This window comes from Artibeus jamaicensis, unplaced genomic scaffold (assembly GCF_021234435.1).
Source record: "Artibeus jamaicensis isolate MK-2021 breed Jamaican fruit bat unplaced genomic scaffold, CSHL_Jam_final contig_797, whole genome shotgun sequence".
NCBI lineage: Eukaryota > Metazoa > Chordata > Mammalia > Chiroptera > Phyllostomidae > Artibeus > Artibeus jamaicensis.
In genome coordinates, this window is record NW_026521977.1 from 18648509 (window position 1) to 18667528 (window position 19020).

A 19020-nucleotide genomic window follows, 5' to 3' on the forward strand; every position below is an offset into this window, starting at 1 on the left:
CATCTGAAGTATTCTTTCACCTCTTAATTCCTCAGATTTCACTTTAACATCACTTCTACTAACCAGATTAGATTGTAACCTTCTGGACCAAACAGGTACCCAGTGATTCCTCCTATGGAACATTTACCACTCTGGTGGTTGCTTGGTTGGTGCTCTCTCACGCTCTGTCCTGTCAGCTCCCGATGGTACCACCCATGTGTGTTTTGCTCACTATTGCAGTCCCAGTATCTGGTGCAGTATCTGGTCTCATTAAATATTTGATGAATAACTGGATATAGGAAAGGAAGGTTACAGGGAACATTCATAAGGTAAAACGGAGTATTCACTAGGTTTTTGCAATAAAAGTATTAATGACCTTTGTGAGTAATAGTAATTCCAACATCATGAGAAAATATCAATACCAAGAGTTTGTAAAATACAAAAGTTGCTGGTATTTTATGAAAAAAGTGAAATGCAGTGGCCATCATGTTTGACATTTTGTCCTCATGCAGACAGGGCCCGGGGCCCAGAATTTCACATTCCTGACCCGGGCTTGGCACACTCCAGCAAGAATAATTAGGGAAGAAGGTCCTGGTATAAGTAAATGGCTGTTTCTGGTAGATGCACTCATTGTGAGAAAAAATACTTGCAGGAAGGCTCCATTTACTTGGGGAAGTCAGGGAAGGTTTCATGGAAGCAGTAATGACTAATCCAAGCCTCAGGTTGGGAGGATTTTATTGTAAAGAGCTGGATGCATAAGATGACATGATATTTAGTTTGTATTCAGGAGAATGGTTTCTGCTTTTGTTCTGCCACTAAACTAGTTCTGTTCTCAAGCATGTTGTGTGAAACAACCTAGGTGTTTCCCATCCTCAAATTTAGGCAACTCTTCAACTAGTAATGTTCTTGGCAGACTGGAATGTTGGGCGAAATGCAGAGTGGTTCAGTTTGTCAGCACCAAAAAAGATACAGCAGAATAGTAAGAATGGAAAGGGCTTACCACATTATTTACTGTATTTTATGAACTTGCAAGACTCTCAAAATAACTAAGCACCTATTTTACAGTGCTTAGTCCACCTTGTGACTAGTGAAGATTAATTACACTAGTAATGTCTGATATCAACAGTTAATTATGGAGTACTTGAGGTCTATATTCAGTTAAGTCTTCTATCTCCAATAGCATGTGTTTTACATAATAGGCACTTAATGGGACCATATTTGATAGATGGGTGGATACATAAATAAGAGTTTATTTGGAATCAGTGTGGTGTTTGCAAGGTGGCTTCAAAGTAGTTCAAAATGCCAAACTGTCAGTGATCCATCCATGAATTTCTGTCTTTAAAAGAAAGTATCTCTTACAGTACCCATTTTTTGCACGTCACTTCCTTAGTTCTCATTGTGCTTTTCAATAGACCAGAGTCTATTCTCTTGTTATATTTACAATTTCCATTTAATCTGTAGAAGCGAATGGACTATTATCAGAGAGCAGGTGTCTTTAAGCAGTGAAACGAGAATTCGAAACACTAGCAACAGCCTACAGAGGGAACCTGGCTTCCAAATGAACTTTTTAAATTAGCTTTGTTTACATACAGTCTTTATCAATGACTTAAAAACTGCTAATAGGCGAATAAAGTGTTTTAAATGCCAGCCCTCCATTGGGTTTATTATTATAAGATAATGTTGTTTGACTTTTGGAGAAGTCAGGAAGTTAGGGCTTTTTCACAGCCAATGCTAAGGCAAATGCACTAACATTATCACAGGAGTTTGCAAACCATTATCAAAAAGATTTTGCATTAAAGTAAAATCTTTTAACTTAAGATTTTAATTCACAGTGCTTTGTGAATTAAAGTACTCACAAAGCACTGTGAAGGAAAAACTTGTGTGTTTTTTTAAGTATGTCCATACTGCTCATGAATAAACACTGCCATTCAAATGAGAAAGGTGAAAAGCCATTACCATAACTGGTAGTTGAACAGCACTATATTAGCTGTTATAACAAAATGTAATAGACTAGGTGGCTACAGAAAGTTAGCTTCTCACGGACCTGGAGACTACAACTCCCAGATTCCAGCAGTCAGTTGCTGGTGAGACCTCTTCCTGGCTCGCAGGTGGACTCTTTCGTGCTGTGTCCTCATGTGGCACCGAGAGCAAACTCTCTGGTGTCTCTTATAAGGGCACTAATCCCAACATGAACCACACGCATGACCTTATTTCACCCTAATTACTTCTCGAAGACTCCTTTTCCAAATACCACCACATTGACGGGGTTTCAAAAATGAATTTCAGTCCATGACAACCGCTGAGTTATCAACTATGGCATAGAAAAGCTTAAAGCTAGCTCTGCACATAGTCATCATGGATTGGCTTAAAAAGATCTCTCTGGTCTATCCAGAAGCACAAATACAATTTATATACACACCTGTCTCCTGCCGTAAGATTTTCAAAGGTTCATAATGAAACTCCCTTCACATACGGGTCAGACTTGCCACTGTGTCATATTCTTTGAACTAAACAAGGCCATAATATGTTGTCAGTTCCTAAATAAATCTTACCTTTTCCAATTTCTGTCTTCCACTGTCATTTTCTTGGTCCAAAACACCATCAGTTGCCAGGACTGCTATATAATAATGAATTACTATCTCCCCCTTTCCCATCTTGCTTTCCTTCTGTCCATTCTCCACACAGCAGTCAGTGATTTCAAACACCTGACCATGTGACTACTCACTGGAAACCCTTCAATGCAGTCTCTTGTTCTTAGGATAAAGGCCAAAACTAATGGTCACTCTCATGATGGGGTAATAGGGACCACATAAAGCTTTCTACCTTAAAAAACAAAAGTGCCCTGACCAGTGTAGCTCAGTTGGTTGGTGCATCCCACAAAGCAAAATGTTGCAGGTTCAGTTCTGGATCAGGGCCCATGGCTCGGTGGTGGGCCCAGTCCCCAATCTGAGTGTGTTTGAGAGTCAACCAATTGGTATTTCTCTCACACATCAATGTTCCTCTCCTTCTCTTTCTCCCTTCCTTTCCCTCTCTATAAATAAATACTTTTTTAAGCATAAAATTATGAGGTTTTAAAAAATTCATGCCCTGGCTGGTGTGGTTCAGTGGATTGAATGAGAGCCTGTGAACCAAAGGGATGCCTGTTCTATTTCCAATCAGGGCACATGCCTGGGTTGCCAGCCAGGTCTCCACTAGGGGGCGTGAGAGAGGCAACCACACATTATTGTTTCTCTCCCTCTTTTCCTCCCTCCCGATCTCTCTAAAAATAAAAAAATAAGTAAATAAAGTATTTTTTAAAAATTAACTGTAGAAAGCACCCTGGCAGATAGCTCAGTTTATTAGAGCATCAATCATCCTGATACGCTAAGGTTGTGAGTTCAATCTCCAGCCAGGCAGATTACAAGAAGCAACCAATGAATACATAAATCAGTGGAACAAGTCAGTACGTCTCTTTCTTTTTCTCAAATAAATAAGTTTTCAATTAAATTTTAAAAAGACAGCACAGGACAGTAATCCTAAAAGAAAGGAAACAAGTAAGTTGAGCCTTATGTCTGTTGTAGCTTACTGCCTGTAATTTCTAGGCTACATACAGAAAAAGTGAACTAAACAGAGCCTGTAGGTCTTGCTAAGTTAAGGAGATAAACTTCTTGCTTTGGTGATGCCTAGGCAGCTAGAATTTGCAGAGTAGAGTACCAGAGAGGAGAGTGACGCATAAATATTGAGTTGTGGAGATTTGGAGAGGGTTCCCCTCAAGATTCCAACTAAGTATTGACCTGCATACTTGTAGGAGAAAACTAACAAAGCCAAGGAAAGGACCACTGTAGAGTCAGGTATAATAATCCTCTGAGCTCACACAGGGACTACTAGAGTTCATGTTACCACCAGTAAGACTGCAAAGCTTTCTAACACAGGGCATCAGTAGAGTACTCAGAAGACTATTGTCTCACTGTGACAAAATTGGACCTCAACTAATGGCTGTACTGAACCCATCTAACAAAGCTTAAAAGCAAGACTGAAAAAAAAGCAAGATTGAAAAAAATTACATTGTTTCTTAGTCACTTAATTGCATCCAGAGCAAAGCCTAAAAATATCTAAAGGAATACAGAAAAAAATTCTACACCCAATAATGTAAAATTCACATTGTCATCAAATAAACAATTACTAGGAATGCAAAGACTCAAGACAATACAATTCACATAAGAAAAAAAATCAATCCACAGAAATAGACCCAGAAAAGACAAAAATAAAACTAGTACAAATGGATTATAAGGCAGCAATTATAAATATATACGTTCAAGAAGGTAGAGGAAAGCATAAGCAAAACAAGGGAGATGTGGAAGATAAAAAGAACATAAACTCAACTTTTAGAGATGAAAATTTAATTTTTGAGATAAAAATACACTGAATAGGATTAATATCAGATTAGCTATTTTAGAAGAAATGATTAGTAAACTTAAAGACATTGCAATAGGAACTATCCAAAATGAAACAGAGGAAAAAGATTTAAAAATTACTAGTGTACAGAGTACTAGAATAATTTTAAGCAGCCTAATATAGAAGTAATTGGAGTCCCTGAGAGGGAAAGTGTGACAGCAAAAAACACTTAAAGAAATAATGGTTACAAAACAAACAAGCAAAATAGAACCCAGAGACATAGAAGTAAAAAACAACTTGACAGTGACTAGAGGGGAGTGAGGAAGAGGAGATAATGGGGAAAAAGGGGAAGGTCGAATAAAGGACCCATGGACAAAGACAGCACGGGGGTTGGGGGCAGGTGGAGGGGACTGAATGTGGGAGGCAGGGGGTCGGTGGGGCAGGGGAGAGTAATTGAGAAAAATGGGGACAACTATAATTGGAAAACAATAAAAAAATTAGGAAAAAAGATAATGGCTAACATTTTTATACATTTAATGGAAATTCTGAACACACAATTCCAAGAAGCTCAAAGAACCCCAACATGAGAAGCATGAAGAAAACTACATTAAAGCACATAATAATCAAATTGCTTAAAGCCAATGATAAAAACACCATCTTAAAAGCAGCCAGAGGAAAAAGACACATTACTTAATAGAAACAAGGATTGAAAAGACAGGCATACCTAATAAATCAATAAAGGAAGTAAACTGAATTATAAAATTAATGCAAAAGCAACCCACCCCCAACAAAGAAAAACGCACACACACAAAAAAACCAACTCAGACAAATAGTAAATAATGTTTGTTCTCTGACCACAATGAAATTAAACCATAAAATAATATCAGAAAAATAGCTGGAAAACCCAAACATTTGTAAGTGAAACAACAAAATTCTAAATAATCCCTAGTCAAAGGAGAAAGTGATAAAGGCAAATAGTATTTTCAACTGAATGAAAATCACAATGTCAAGCCCTGGCTGATATGGCTCAGTTGGTTGGACCCTTGTCCCATACACCAAAAAGGTTGGGGTTTGATTCCTGGCCAGGGTGAGACAGGATAGTGTTAAGCTACAGAGAGTTGAAGACAATGACCAAGCAATTTACAGACAGGTGCAGGTGGTCACCAGGGTAGGGAAGCCCCTGAGTGCCTGGCAGGGACAGAACTGGGAAAATAAGAACCTGGCCCCCAGAATAACCTCTATTCCCCTGACCTTTCCTCCCTGGAGATAACATCTAGGCCTCAGTTGCATTTCAGCTAACGCCCCAAAAAAGCAGCAAAACGAGATGGACGAGGCCAGGACCCACTACGATGACTAAAGACCCTCTGCCCTGCCATTGACCAATCAATGGAGACCATGACCCTGAGAGGCACAGATGGAGAACTAATTAATATTCTGCTGAAATCCTCCCCTAAGATTAAGGCCTGCAAAAAAAAGAAATAAAAGCCTCAAGACAAAGTAGCCTGTGCCATTTCCTTTTCCATCCTCTTCCCCCACTTGTTTCCCCACAGGCACAAGTCTCCTAAACTCTAAGGCAAGGGGCAACTGCTAGCTTGTCCCAGGCCACTCCCCTGAACCTGTCCCCAAAACCCCCTTTTCTCTGGCTTTCCAGTGAACTAAGACAGCCCAGCCTAGACTCTCCTGTCGCTTCTTCTGTGCTAAGCCCCTCCTTGTTTCACTGTTCCCAGCTTTAACAAATGTATCCCTCATAGTCACCGGACTCCTGCCGTGAAATCTTTTCGGGTGACCGTTGAGATTCATTTTGGTTTTGTTTTTCATTCTATTAATATGATTTATTGCATTAATTGGTTTTTAAATATTAAACCAACCTTCCATTTTTCAGGTAAAGCCTACTTGATCCATGTTGTAAATTCTTATTTTAGGTTGCTAGATACTTTGTTAGTATGCTGTTGAGGATTTTTGCATCCATATTCTTAATAGATATTATTAGTATGTAGTATTTTATTTTTGTGATATCTTTGCCTAGCTTTCATTATTGTTTTCAATAAATTTGATGTTTTTCCCATTATTTCTTCAAATCTATTTTTCTGTTCTTTTCTCTTTTTTATTTTTTTAAAGATTTTAATTATTTTTAGAGAGTTGGGGAAGGGAGGGAGAAATAGAGGGAGAGAATCCTTAATGTGTGGTTGCCTCTTGCACACTCTCAACTGGGTACCTGGCCCACAACCCAGGCATGTACCTTGACTGGGAATCGAACCAGCAACCCTTTGGTTCACAGGCCAGTGCTCAATCCACTGAGCCATACCAGCCAGGCCTGCTCTTTTCTCATTATCCTCTTCTTCTGGAACTCCCATTACACATATGTTGTGCTAGTGGTGTCCCACATTTCTTCTGAGGCTCTCCCTCATTATTGTTCTTTTTTGGGGTCTCTCTGTTCTTCATTTTGCATGACCTCTTGATCTGTCTTAAAGTTTACTTAGTCTTTCTTCTGTCACTTCAAATGTACTACTGGGCCCCACCCATAGGTTTATTATTTCATTTATTCTACTTTTCAACTTTGGAGTTTCCATCTGGTTCTATTTTTTTTTTTTTTATAATTTCTCTCTGTTCCTACTTGAAGCAATGTCATTATACCTTCCTTCCCTTCTTCAATTGTGGCTTCCTTTGTTGTCTGAACACATTCATAAGAGCTTCTTTGAGGTCTTTTTATAACTGACACCAGGTCACTCTTAGAGACAACTTCTATTGCCTGCTTTTACCCTGGTTATAGGGTCATATGTTTCTATTTCTTTGCAGTTTTCATAGTTTTTGTTACAAACTGGATGTTTTCAGACAATATATTGTAGCTTATAGTAGTTCTATTCCCCGGCCCTTCCTAGGACTTATCATTTGCTTAATTGTTCAGTGACATCTCCCCTGCCTACTCACCACACACAGTGCTGAGCCTCGGGTACTGCCCCCCGGAGGAGTGCAGATGTGTGTGGGCCTGCGGTCATGCTGCCTGACAGAGGCTACGGTAAGGCTGTCTTCCTCTCTGCCCATGACCACACCCAGGTGTTCAAATATACTAATTTCTGACTGATTGTTCTACAGTTTTCAACAATGGCCTGGGCATGAATTGCTCTACAAATTAATCCAATCGAGGCTCATTTGAAGAGATACTTACTGCGGTCAGTGTTCAATAATTGTTCCCAACTTTCTCCCAATTGTTTCATTGTTGGTGCTCTTCTGAAAACTATCCAGCCTACAATTTAGGTTCTATCTTGAACCTCCTACCGATTGCTTTTTACCATAACCTGCACTGTTCTTGTGAGTGCTCTTAAGTTTGATCTTCATACTCTATTGAGAATGAAGTCAGTGTCTTTGGGAAGAGATTGGTAGTTATCTTTTCTATGACCTGCTTCCCCTACCAGGCAAAATCTCTGAGCCTGGATGGGTCGTGATAGTAAGCTCTTGGAATAACATCCCCACTCAACCAACTGAGTGCTTCTTGGGGACAGTAAGGGGGTGTGGGTACAGGGAGTATTGTATGGAGTCCTCTCAGCTTGCCTCTTCTGGCAGGAAACCATGGCTTCATGAGCCAGGACAAGTATGATCGGGGTCCTAGTGACAAGCTCAGCATGTCACATCCAAGGTAGAGCCTCCATTCCATGAGGCTGGACAGAAGGAAATCCCTACCTCAACCATACTCGCCCAGGACTTAGCCTCAAATAGGTATTTGGGGGCAGGATGAGAAATGCCGATGTTCTGCTCCTCCAGGAAAGAAAGTCCTCCCACTGGGAGCTGGGGGAATAGGGAGGCCTGCCGCTATCTGGAGTGCTGGGAAAACATATCCACATGCAAAATAGTGCAATTGGACACTTACCTCATACCATATGCAAAAATTAACTTAATATAGATTAAAGACCTACACAGAAAACCTAAAACTATAAAACTCTGAGAAGAAAACATGGGGAAAGTTTCATGACATTGGATTTGGCATTTCATGACATTTACCGCTTATGATATCTTATAAGTGACACCAAAAGTATAGTCAATAAAAGCAAAAATTGACAAACGGGACTATCAAACTTAAAATTTTTCTACAAATAAAAGGAAACAGTCAACAAAGCAAAAAGTCAACCTACAGAATTGGAGAAAATAATTACAAATCATACATCTGATAAGGGTGAATTCCAGAATATATTTTAAAAACTCCTACAACTCAACAACAAAGAAAAACAAGTAACCAGATTTTAAAAAATGGACAAATAAATGACTTGCATAACCATTTCTCCAAAGAAGATATGCAATATGAGAAGATGCTTAACATCAATGATCACCAGGGATATGCAAATCAAAACCACAAGACATCACATACCCATTAGGAGGGTCAATACAACAAAAACCAGCAAATAACAAGTGTTGACAAGGGTGTGGAAAAACTGAAACCCTTGTGTACTGCTGGTAGAAATGTAAACTGATGCAGCCATTATGAAAAATATGGTGGTTCCTCAAAAATTAGAATTACTATATGATGCGTATATGCATATATACCACTTCTTGGTACCTATCCAAAAGGACTAAAAGAATTATTTCAAAGATATCTTTGCACACCCATGTTCACTGTAGTATTAGTCACAATAGACAAGAAGTGTAAGTAACCCAAAAGTCCACTGACAGAAAAAAAAAATGTGGTATATACATACAATAGAGAATTATTCAGCCTTAAAATAAAAGGAAATTTTGTCACATGCTTCAATGTGGCTGAACATTGAGAACATTTTGCTTAGTGAAATATGCCAGCCACAAAAAGAAAAATACTGTATAATTCCAATGATATGAGATATCTAGATTGGTCAAAATCATGAAGACAGTACATAGAATGGTGGTTCCCAGGGGTTGGGGGTAGAGGGAAATGGGGAATAGCTATTTGATGAGTATAGAGTCTCAGTTTTGCGGATTGTATAGAAATCTGTTATATAACAATGTGAATCTAGTTAACACTACTACCCTGCACACTTAAAAATGGTTAAGAGCGTAAAAATTTTATAAAATGTGTTTTCTTCCAGAATTTAAAATTTAAAAATATATTAAGAAAACATAAACTGGTCCTGGCTGGTGTGGCTCAGTGGGCTGAGTGCTGACGTGTGAACTGAAGGTTCACCTGTTCGATTCCCAGTCAGAGCATAGGCCTGGGTTGTGGGCTAGGTCCCCAGTTGGGGCATGCGACAGGTGGCCAATCAATGTATCTCACACGTTTCTCTCCTCTTTCTCCTCCCTTCCCCTCTCTCTAAAAATAAAGAAAATTTTAAAAAAAGAAAAGAAAACAAAGACTGTGATATGTTCCCACCACCCTTAGCTAAACACTATGGTCATCAGTTAGAAAAAGTCTTGAGTTTTATATATTGATACATAAGTTGAATTCTTGGAAGAGTCTCTCTAATTTTTTAGCCTTATTTAAAATTGTAGACACCGCCCTAACTAGGTGGCTCCGTTGGTTAGAGCATTGTCCCATACACCAAAGGGTGTGGGTTTGATTCCTGGTCAGGACACATGCCTAGGTTGCGGGTTCAATACATGGCCATGAACAGGAGGCAACCAGCTGATGTTTCTCTCTCACATTGCTATTTCTTTCTCTCTCTCTTCCTCTCTTTCTAAAATCAATAAACATATCCTTGAGTGAAAATTAAAACAATTTTTTTAAAGTGTGGATATCCCCACTATGCACAATTACCCAAACTTGAAGTACTTAGAGTCATCTTTGACTCCTCCTTCATCTTCTCTGACCACATGTAATCTATATATTCACTGATTTCAACACTTGTCCATTAGTGGGTGCTCAAGAAAATGTGTAGAAGGAAGGAAGGAACCAGTTAAATTTTCCTTTTTTTTTTCCGTTTCCACGTCTCCTTCAGCAAAAACTATTTTAGACCAGGTCCTCATCATCTGTCTCTTTCATGGTTTTACTGGTCTCCTCATCCCTAGATTCTTTTTGTTGCTGAATGAAAACATTTATTGTAACTTCACTAAAAACAACAACAAACTGGCATCTCAAGTGTTCCCAACAGATGTTTGAATAAATCTGACATATTTTATTTTTTTATGCTATGACAGTTGTTTCTACTCTTTCTCCCCCTCCCACACCACCTACCCCACCTCACTCCTAAATTCTTAACCCTTCAATCTTATCTCTACATTATCACCAGAATTTGGTTTCCTGATCACCAAAGACCCCTCGTGATGGAGCCCACCTTACATTTCTCACCTAACCTCCCTTCAATTCTCCCATGTCTCCTCTGTAGCCACACAGAGCTCTTTATTGCTGAGTATGCCATTTTAAGCATGTTTTCATGATTTACTTATGATATTTCTTCTGCCTGCCTGGAAGTCCTCTACTTCCTCATCTTCCTCTTCTATCTGGTAAACATCCTCTAATGCTCAACTTCTTTTAAAAATTAATTTATTTATTTTTAGACAGAGGGGAAGGGAGGGAGAAAGAGAGGGAGAGAAACATCAGTGTGTGGTTGCCTCCCACATGGCCCCCACTGGAGACCTGGCCTGCAAGCCAGGCATGTGCCCTGACTGGGAATCAAACCCGTGACCCCTTGGTTCACAGCCCGCGCTCAATCCACTGAGCTACACCAGCCAGGGCTAATGCGCAACTTTAAGACAGATCCACAGGGAAGCCTTCTGTATTTCCCCAGAGTATGGCCTTTTTTTTTTCTGGGATCCCAGAGAATTCTAAAAATGCCTCTATTACAAAACTCACTTGGCCTCACCGAGAGTAAATCAGGTCAAATAAAGATAAGCCCGTGAATGTGGCTTTTTGGAGATTAGCTATGCAGGTCAACTAGTGACAATTTTCAGGGAAAGGGACTCTTTGAGGTGCTCCCAACCTGTTCTGTCCCATCCCGCAGCTGCTAGGCTGCTGTATTTCACAGACACTGCTGTGGTTGTTGAGGCTACTGCAGAGCTAGGGAAAGTGGGATGGGAATAGAGCCATGTGAACACCACAAATACCACTCTTCTGAGATTCAGCCATTTTTCTTGAATAAACAGTCCTCGGGTTGTTGTAAGGCCTTGGTTACATTCTACAGCTCTGAAAGTTTAGCTAAACAATTATTGCCAGTTATGTCACTGCTTTATGGAGGAGTAGATCTTTGGAAGTCCTTACCTAACATTAGGGAAGTTCTTTGTCATAAATGTTTATTTAATTATGAAGAATCACATTAAATGGATGCACACACACACACTGCTGTGTAACACATAAGCCAGAAAACAAGATGTACAAAAGAAATAAAATGTCAGTTCCAAATTGCAATGGGATGTAGAGAATATTCCCCACAAACCATGGCTTGGGGGATGGGAGAAGCAAATGATTATGACTTAAGATACTTTTCATAACAAAGGCATGCAAAGAGCTGTGCTACCACCTTGGGGCAAGGGGTGTGTGTGTATCCTGACTCACAGCATAACCAGGGGAGGCATTTCCCTGTGATCATTGCATCAATCTTGCCCTGACTGGGGATGGCAGCTGAGAGAATGTAAACTATTCAGAAAACTGGCAAATGTAGCTCATTGTGGGAGGAGTTGGAGATGAGGTCACTCAAGAGGGTCCAGGTCAGGATTTAAACGAAGGGCAGGTAGCCATAAGGGGATTTGGCCATGCTGTTTGAAAGGGTGTAGAAGGGTCCCCTTCAGCCAGCCATGAGATCTGGTGTATAAGAATGTGTTACGTGGTTTTGGATTAAGAGCTGGAGTAGTGGGAAAGAAAGCCATGTTGTGAGTAGTGAGGAGAGCCACGAGGGAGGAATGAGGCAGCAGCCATGTGAGAGGGAGAAGCAAGCAAGCAGCTGTGTAGTGTGTAGTCAGGATCCTGCCGTGCCGCCTGGTGTGGTAAGGAAGGAGACACACTGCTGCTTTGATCGTGCCTGCTCTAGCTGGCACCAGAGACTCTCCCTTGCAAGACGCTGACCTGGTGCTTTGCAAACCTGGACTCTATCTGTACCCTTGAGACTTGTACCTTTTCTGGACTCTACCATGATCCAGTACATCACAGCAGATCTGACATGGACCAATATACAGTGGCTAATGACAACGTTCCCCAGATCCCGAAGGAGACTACGCAGCCAGATTAAGATCAGCTAACAATATGGGGAACTTTTAGTGTTTTGGGCATGTAGCTTTTTGGGGAACAAGGGAAGTGCTGAGTTTCATGAGAAGGAAGGGCTCCAAGCTGAAGTGCTGGCAGAGCCCCCAAGGTTGGAATGTTGTAGATAAAAACCTGTTCCTTCCAGCATTAATTGTTGGGTCATTCACTGAGGTGCCACGTGCCCCTATCTGCTCAGTTATAAAAGCATATTTGTCTAAGTCCTAATTTATAAGTCTTTTTTTGATATTTACTTCATTAGGCTACCCTAGTTAATATTTATGCCATTAGTTAATGTCTTGCTACTACAGACAGTTCCAAGGCCTTATGCAAAAACAAAGGAAGAATGCCTGGTTTCATACTCTGCCTAAAGACCCTTTAGTTCTAAGGGCCTTATCAAATTAATATCCCAGAGAAACATAAACTAAAAGTAACATGCATCTAAATGCCACAAGAAGGCAAAATATGAGTTGCCTTAAAGATTTCTTTTAATTATTTCAATTAGGAAAAAGCTATGTATTTTATAATGCAATGGTTAAGTGAATATTGGTATATTTGTGGTAAGAGTATGTATATTAAAAATGTTTATGAAACCTTAAAAAAATATTTTATTTATTTATTTTTAGAGAGGGGAAGGGAGAAAGAGAGGGAGAGAAACATGGATGTGTGAGAGATACATCAATTGGTTTCCTCTCATACACCCTGACTAGAAATTGAACCAGTGATTTCTTGGTTGGCAGGCTGGTGCTCAATCCACTGAGCCACACCAGACAGGGCTATGAAAGGTTTATAATATTCTAGCATTAAGCAAAAATATGCAAATACAAACTTTTACATACAGTAGGATCTCAAATACATAAAAATTGTTCTTAAAAATTTTTTTAAATGCCTCAAATGTTAATAGTGATTGCTTCCAGATTGTAGTTTTTAATGCATTCTTTAATTTTAAGTGTTCTCCAGCATGCAATTATTTCTCTTCTAAGCAATGAAAAGCAAACTTTGCTTTAAACACAACTCCTTTCCTCTCCCTACTTGTAATCATAATTCTGAACTTAGCTATTGGCTGTTAAAGAAAAGGAGGAGACAGAGTGTCTACAACATCACAATTTGTTAACGGCAGAGCCAGGACCAGAGCAAGGTATCTCTTACCTTGAAGTCTTCATGCTTCTCCGTCTAGAGAGAGCAAGCTTTTGTTGGGGCCCGTTTGTCTGTACCCATTGGTGCATCCAAGTTGCTGGCTTCTTCAGCTCTAACTCTGGAATATATGAGGCAAAATATGAGGAGAAATGATCATGTCATTCCTGGGTCCCTAGGCTCCGCCAGTCTGCCTTCCTTTCCCCACCCTTCGGAGTCTTCTTACGTTTGTTTTATATATAGTATGTAAGGAGGTTTTTTTGCACTTAGTAAAAGAAATGGGGGAAATGTACTTCTATCTTCCTGGAAACAGAAGCCTGTACCTAATTTTGAACTTACATTTCTGCATATTCTCCTATTCCTCCTCTTCTTCCTCCTCCTTTTTTAAAATTTTTTATTTATTTATCTATAGAGGGGAAGGGAAGGAGAGAGGGAGAGAAATATCAATGTATGGTTGCCTCCTGTGTGTTCCCTGCTGGGAAAGGGTCTGCAACCCAGACATGTGCCCTGACTGGGAAATGAACTGCGATACTCTGGTTTGCAGGCCTGTGCTCAATCCACTGAGCTATACCAGCCAGGGGGCTCCTCCTTTTTTTTTTTAAAGGAGGCCTTCAAATTTGTAGTAAGTTTCAGGTCTCATAAAACATGGATTCACTTCCAGTACATGGCACATAAAAAGAGAATAATAAAGTTTTTTTGAATGGATAAATGATTAGATCCCATAATCAAGATCTAATAGAATTATGGTACTAGGCATTGAATCTTATTAAAAATGGTTCCCTTGAAACACTGGAATATTACCCAAAAAATCTAATTTGAAAGACCCCCACAAGCAGTGATAACAATTTGGTGTCTTCAGTATCTTGATATTTTAGGTAATCCCTTTCAATTTTGGGAGGGGGAAAAAAAAAGAACTGCTAAGTGGTGACCAGTTGAGGGTACCCCTGAAGGGTGAAAAGGAACAGAGATTGCCAACCTAAAATATGGCTCTTTGGGATACTGATTATTTTAAGCTGGTTATTTTTTAATATATTTTATTAATTATGCTGTTACAGTTGTCCCATTCCCCCCTTTACTCCCCTCCACCCTGCACACCCCCTCTCACCCACATTCCCCTCCTTTAGTTCATATCCATGTGTCTTAAGTTCTTTAGCTTTTACATTTCCCATACTATTCTTGCCCTCCCCCATCTATTGTCTACCTACTGTCTATGCTACTTATTCTCTGTACCTTTTCCCCCTTCTCCTCCTCCCACTCCCCTGTTGATAACCCTCCATGTGATCTCCATTTCTGTGGTTCTGTTTCTGTGCTGATTGTTTGCTTAGTTTGTTTTTGTTTTTGTTTAAGATATGGTTGTTAATAATTGTGAGTTTGCTGTCATTTTACTATACATGTTTTTTATCTTTTTTTCTTAGATAAGTCCTTGTAATATTTCATAAAATAAGGGCTTGGTGATGATGAACTCCTTGAATTTGACCTTATCTGAGAAGCATTTTATTTCTCCTTCCATTCTAAATGAAAGCTTCACTGGATAGAGCAGTCTTGGATGTAGGTCCTTGCCTTTCATGACTTGGAATACTTCTTTCCAGCCCCTTCTGGCCTGCAGGATTTCTTTTGAGAAATCAGCTGACAGTCTGATGGGAAGTCCTTTGTAGGTAACTGTCTCCTATCTCTTGCTGCTTCTAGAATTCTCTCCTTCATTTTTATCTTGGGTTATGTAATTATGATGTGCCTTGGTGTGTTCCTTCTTGGGTTCAACTTCTTTGGGACTTCCTGAGCTTCCCAGACTTCCTGTAAGTCTATTTCCTTTGCCAGATTGGGGAAGTTCTCCTTTATTATTTGTTCAAATAATTCTTCCACTTGTTGTTCTTCCTCTTCCGGTACCCCTATAATTCGGATGTTGGAATGTTTAAAGATGTCCTGGAGGTTCCTAAACCTCTCCTCATTTTTTTTTTGGATTCTTGTTTCTTCCTTCTTTTCTGTTTGGTTGTTTCTTTCTTCCTTCTGGTCCACTCCATTGATTTGAGTCCCAGTTTTCTTCCCATCACTATTGGTTCCCTGTGCATTTTGCTTCATTTCACTTAGCATAGCCTTCATTTTTTCATCTAATATGTGACCAAATTCAACCAATTCTGTGAGCATTCTGATCATCAGTGCTTTGAACTGTGCATCTGATAGGTTGGCTATCTCTTGGTCGCTTAGTTGTATTATTTCTGGAGCTTTGATCTGTTCTTCTGTTTGAGCCATAATGTTTTGGTCTGTTCACACCTGTTACATATGAAGGGTAGAGACTTAGGTGTTCACCAGGGTGGGGCAACCCGGTTGCTGGGTTGTGATGCTGTATGTGGCGGCGGGGTCCAAGAGGGACCAATGACGTTTGCTCTGCTCTCTGTCAGACCTCAGTCCCTCCCGCCACTTCTCACAAGCAAACTGGGTCTTTCTGGTGCTGGTTCCTGGGTGGGTGGGCTTGTGCATGTTCTAGGACCCTGTGGGTCTCTCCAACGAACTCTCCTGTGAGGCTGGGAGTCTCTCCCTATGCCTCAACCCCCTCAAGTATTTTCAATTGGTGTTTTGAGGCTTTATTTCCCAGCACTGGGACCCTGGGTTGCGCAGTCTGTCTTGCTCCCCAGTTATCTGCGCAGGAATGTGGGACTGCTGCCTGGTTAGCCAGCCTCCCTGCACATAGTGCCTTGCTCCACAATTGCCACCTCGCTGGGTTGCCACCCCACACCCAGCAAACTGTGTGCCCAGGGTCCACCCTCTGCTGTCTTGCACGCCCAAGGTGCCTTGTGAGCCCGGTGTCACTGCTTCTTGTGCCACAACCCCTCTCTGCTTGGCTTCCCGACTCCACCCCACCTACTGGTCTGGATGAATGTGTCTATTTCAGCTCCTTGGCTGTCTGACTTCCATATGGTTCAATTTTCTGTCAGTTCTGGTTCTTATTTTGTTTCTCAATTTTTCTTCTCCTTATTTTGGTTGTGCAAGGAGGCATAGTGTGTCTACCTACACCTCCATCTTGGCCAGAAGTTTAACCTGGTTATTTTTAAGAAAGAAAAGACCCAAGAAGAATCTATGCCCTTACCCCTAACTGCCTAATAGAATTTAGATAGAGGACCTACTCCAAGAAGGGAGCTATCATGACAGAATAACTATAGTTTAACCTGCACTAGATGTGACAGACACGGAGGAACCAAGCGAGGCCCCTTTGAACAAAGTCCTCTCATCGTTTCAAGATGACCTAGTGAACAACTGTTGACTAATGGTTAACTCATTTCATCTCCCTGTGAATTGCCCTGCTTCCCTTTCAAGTCTCAGACCCCTAACTCCTTCTCCTTAGTCCAGAATGATACATATACCTCATTCTGCCTTACTGTCTTTGAAATTTTTATGCTTATATAAATTTCCCGTGTGTGTGAATTAAAACTTTATTTTGTTCTCTTAATATGTCTTATGTCATTTCAGTTACTCATCAGGCCAAAAAAACTAAGAGGGGAAAAGGGAAGTTTTTCACTTCCCCATAAGGATTCTCAGGTATATTTTTAGTTATCACAAGGTTTTACCTTACATCAAAATCCTACGTAGAAGCTTCACTGATCACTTATTTTAGCAACCCCCAAATCTGGCTGCATCCTTAAATCACTTAATGAGCTTATTTCCAAGTGCAAAAGAGATGAAATTTTTTTGCATATACCCTACTGGTAATTATTAAATTATATACTCTTTGCACTTCCAAGGACCAATTTATAACTGGCTCCTGACAAACTAGAAATGAAAAAGCAAAAGGAAAACAAGAGAAAAGCTCTGCATCAATTAGTAGGTATGAGCTAAATACTGTGAACTTACAAAAATTCTGCTACACAAAGTTGAATGAGACAAGATCGAAGAAAGACACCAGATGATGTGCAATTCCTATTCCAAAGAAAGCAGGATGTTGGTATTATTGACATAAGAAACATCCAAACCTATATATAACTTTTATGAGTTACTAGCAACAACTGCCAGGAAGCAAAGCCTCAACAAATTGAGAAAATGCTCCAGAAAATGAATAATTTTGCAGATTATTTTATACCTCTTCTTCTCAAAAGAAGAGGCATAAATTTAGAGGGTTACATGAAATCTACTGGTGGAAGATTAAGGGGGTAGGAAAAAGCAAACTGAAGAAATCTCTGGGACTGGATAAAAAGTAAAACAGAGACGAATACATCTTTCACACTGGTGGGTACAGAGAGTTAACGATTAACATTTACAGCACAGAGATGGCATTCGGAGCACAAGGTAACATGAGGGGTTCTGAGGTCTGGTGCTCTGGTACAGAGGATGTGCCCTGAGGATCTGGAAAAGGAGACTGCTCTGACATTTCAAAGTGATGCTATCTTTGATGCAAAAAGACAATAGACAAGGTCACTTAAGGTAAAGACTAACCTTTCTCAAGAAAGCTATAGTCCTTGGATGTTACTAACTGCTGTGAACTTCTTTTAGTTAGGAATTTATATGTTCAGACCATCCTATGTGGTTGCTTTTGGTCTCTTGAGTTTGTAAGGCCACCATGCAGGCCTCCCCTGAGCTCCTTGGGTTTAGTATGTGGGCCCTTATTTATCCATACTTCCCTGTTTGGGTCATAAATTAATCTGAAGGATACACCTTGGCTGGATAATACATTTCCACAGTTCATTTGTAGGAAGTCTTATTGTTGTCATCTGTCTTGCTTTGGTTTGCCACTGGGGATGGGGCAAAACTGTAACTTTGGATAGAAGTCAGGGCCAAATTTTTCTCAAAAGGGAAGACAGGTAAATGGGAGTCTGTCAGATCTCAGGGGACTTCATTAAAAACAAACAAACAAGAACAACAAAAAACAACCCAGAACTGGTTGGTATGGCTCATGGATTGAGTGCTGGCCTGCAAACCAAAGGGTCATGGATCATTTCTAATGTATACCACATCATGATCCAAGTTTTGCTGTCTGTCTCATTTTTCTGTATTTTGCTTCTAGAATGACATTTACTCATAGTACACCATATACTTCTTTGGTTTTCACACTTGAGCATGAGATGGATTCAATTACTCTTATGATATTATTATTATTATTATTTTAATATAGTGCATCTACTTCCTATTGAAGCATTCAAGTGCCACTCATTATTACTCTGATTCCTGCTAATTGGCAATTGGAACTGTAACTTCAAGGTTTAATTTGGGCCAAGACTGTAAGAAAACAATGGTATAAATTACAATTACCATATAAAAATTTCCATAGGCCAGGAAGACAGCAAGAGTTTTGTAAGTAAATTTTCAGTGCCGCAGCAGCAGTTACAAAGGGTCATTAAAAAATTTTTATTGAATTTATTGGGGTAATACTGGTTAGTACAATTATACAGGTTTCAAGTATATAATTCTATAATATT

At 39.9% G+C, this 19020-nt stretch overlaps 1 protein-coding gene across 1 annotated transcript in view; it reads right to left on the reverse strand.

Annotated features, from left to right (window-relative positions):
• Positions 1–19020, reverse strand: part of CCDC73 (coiled-coil domain containing 73) — a 310502-nt gene that overhangs the window by 253544 nt on the left and 37938 nt on the right. Inside the window, exon 3 of the mRNA XM_053672983.1 lies at positions 13634–13739. The gene's annotated coding sequence lies outside the window, so the exon portion shown is untranslated. The remainder of the gene's footprint in view (positions 1–13633; positions 13740–19020) is intronic.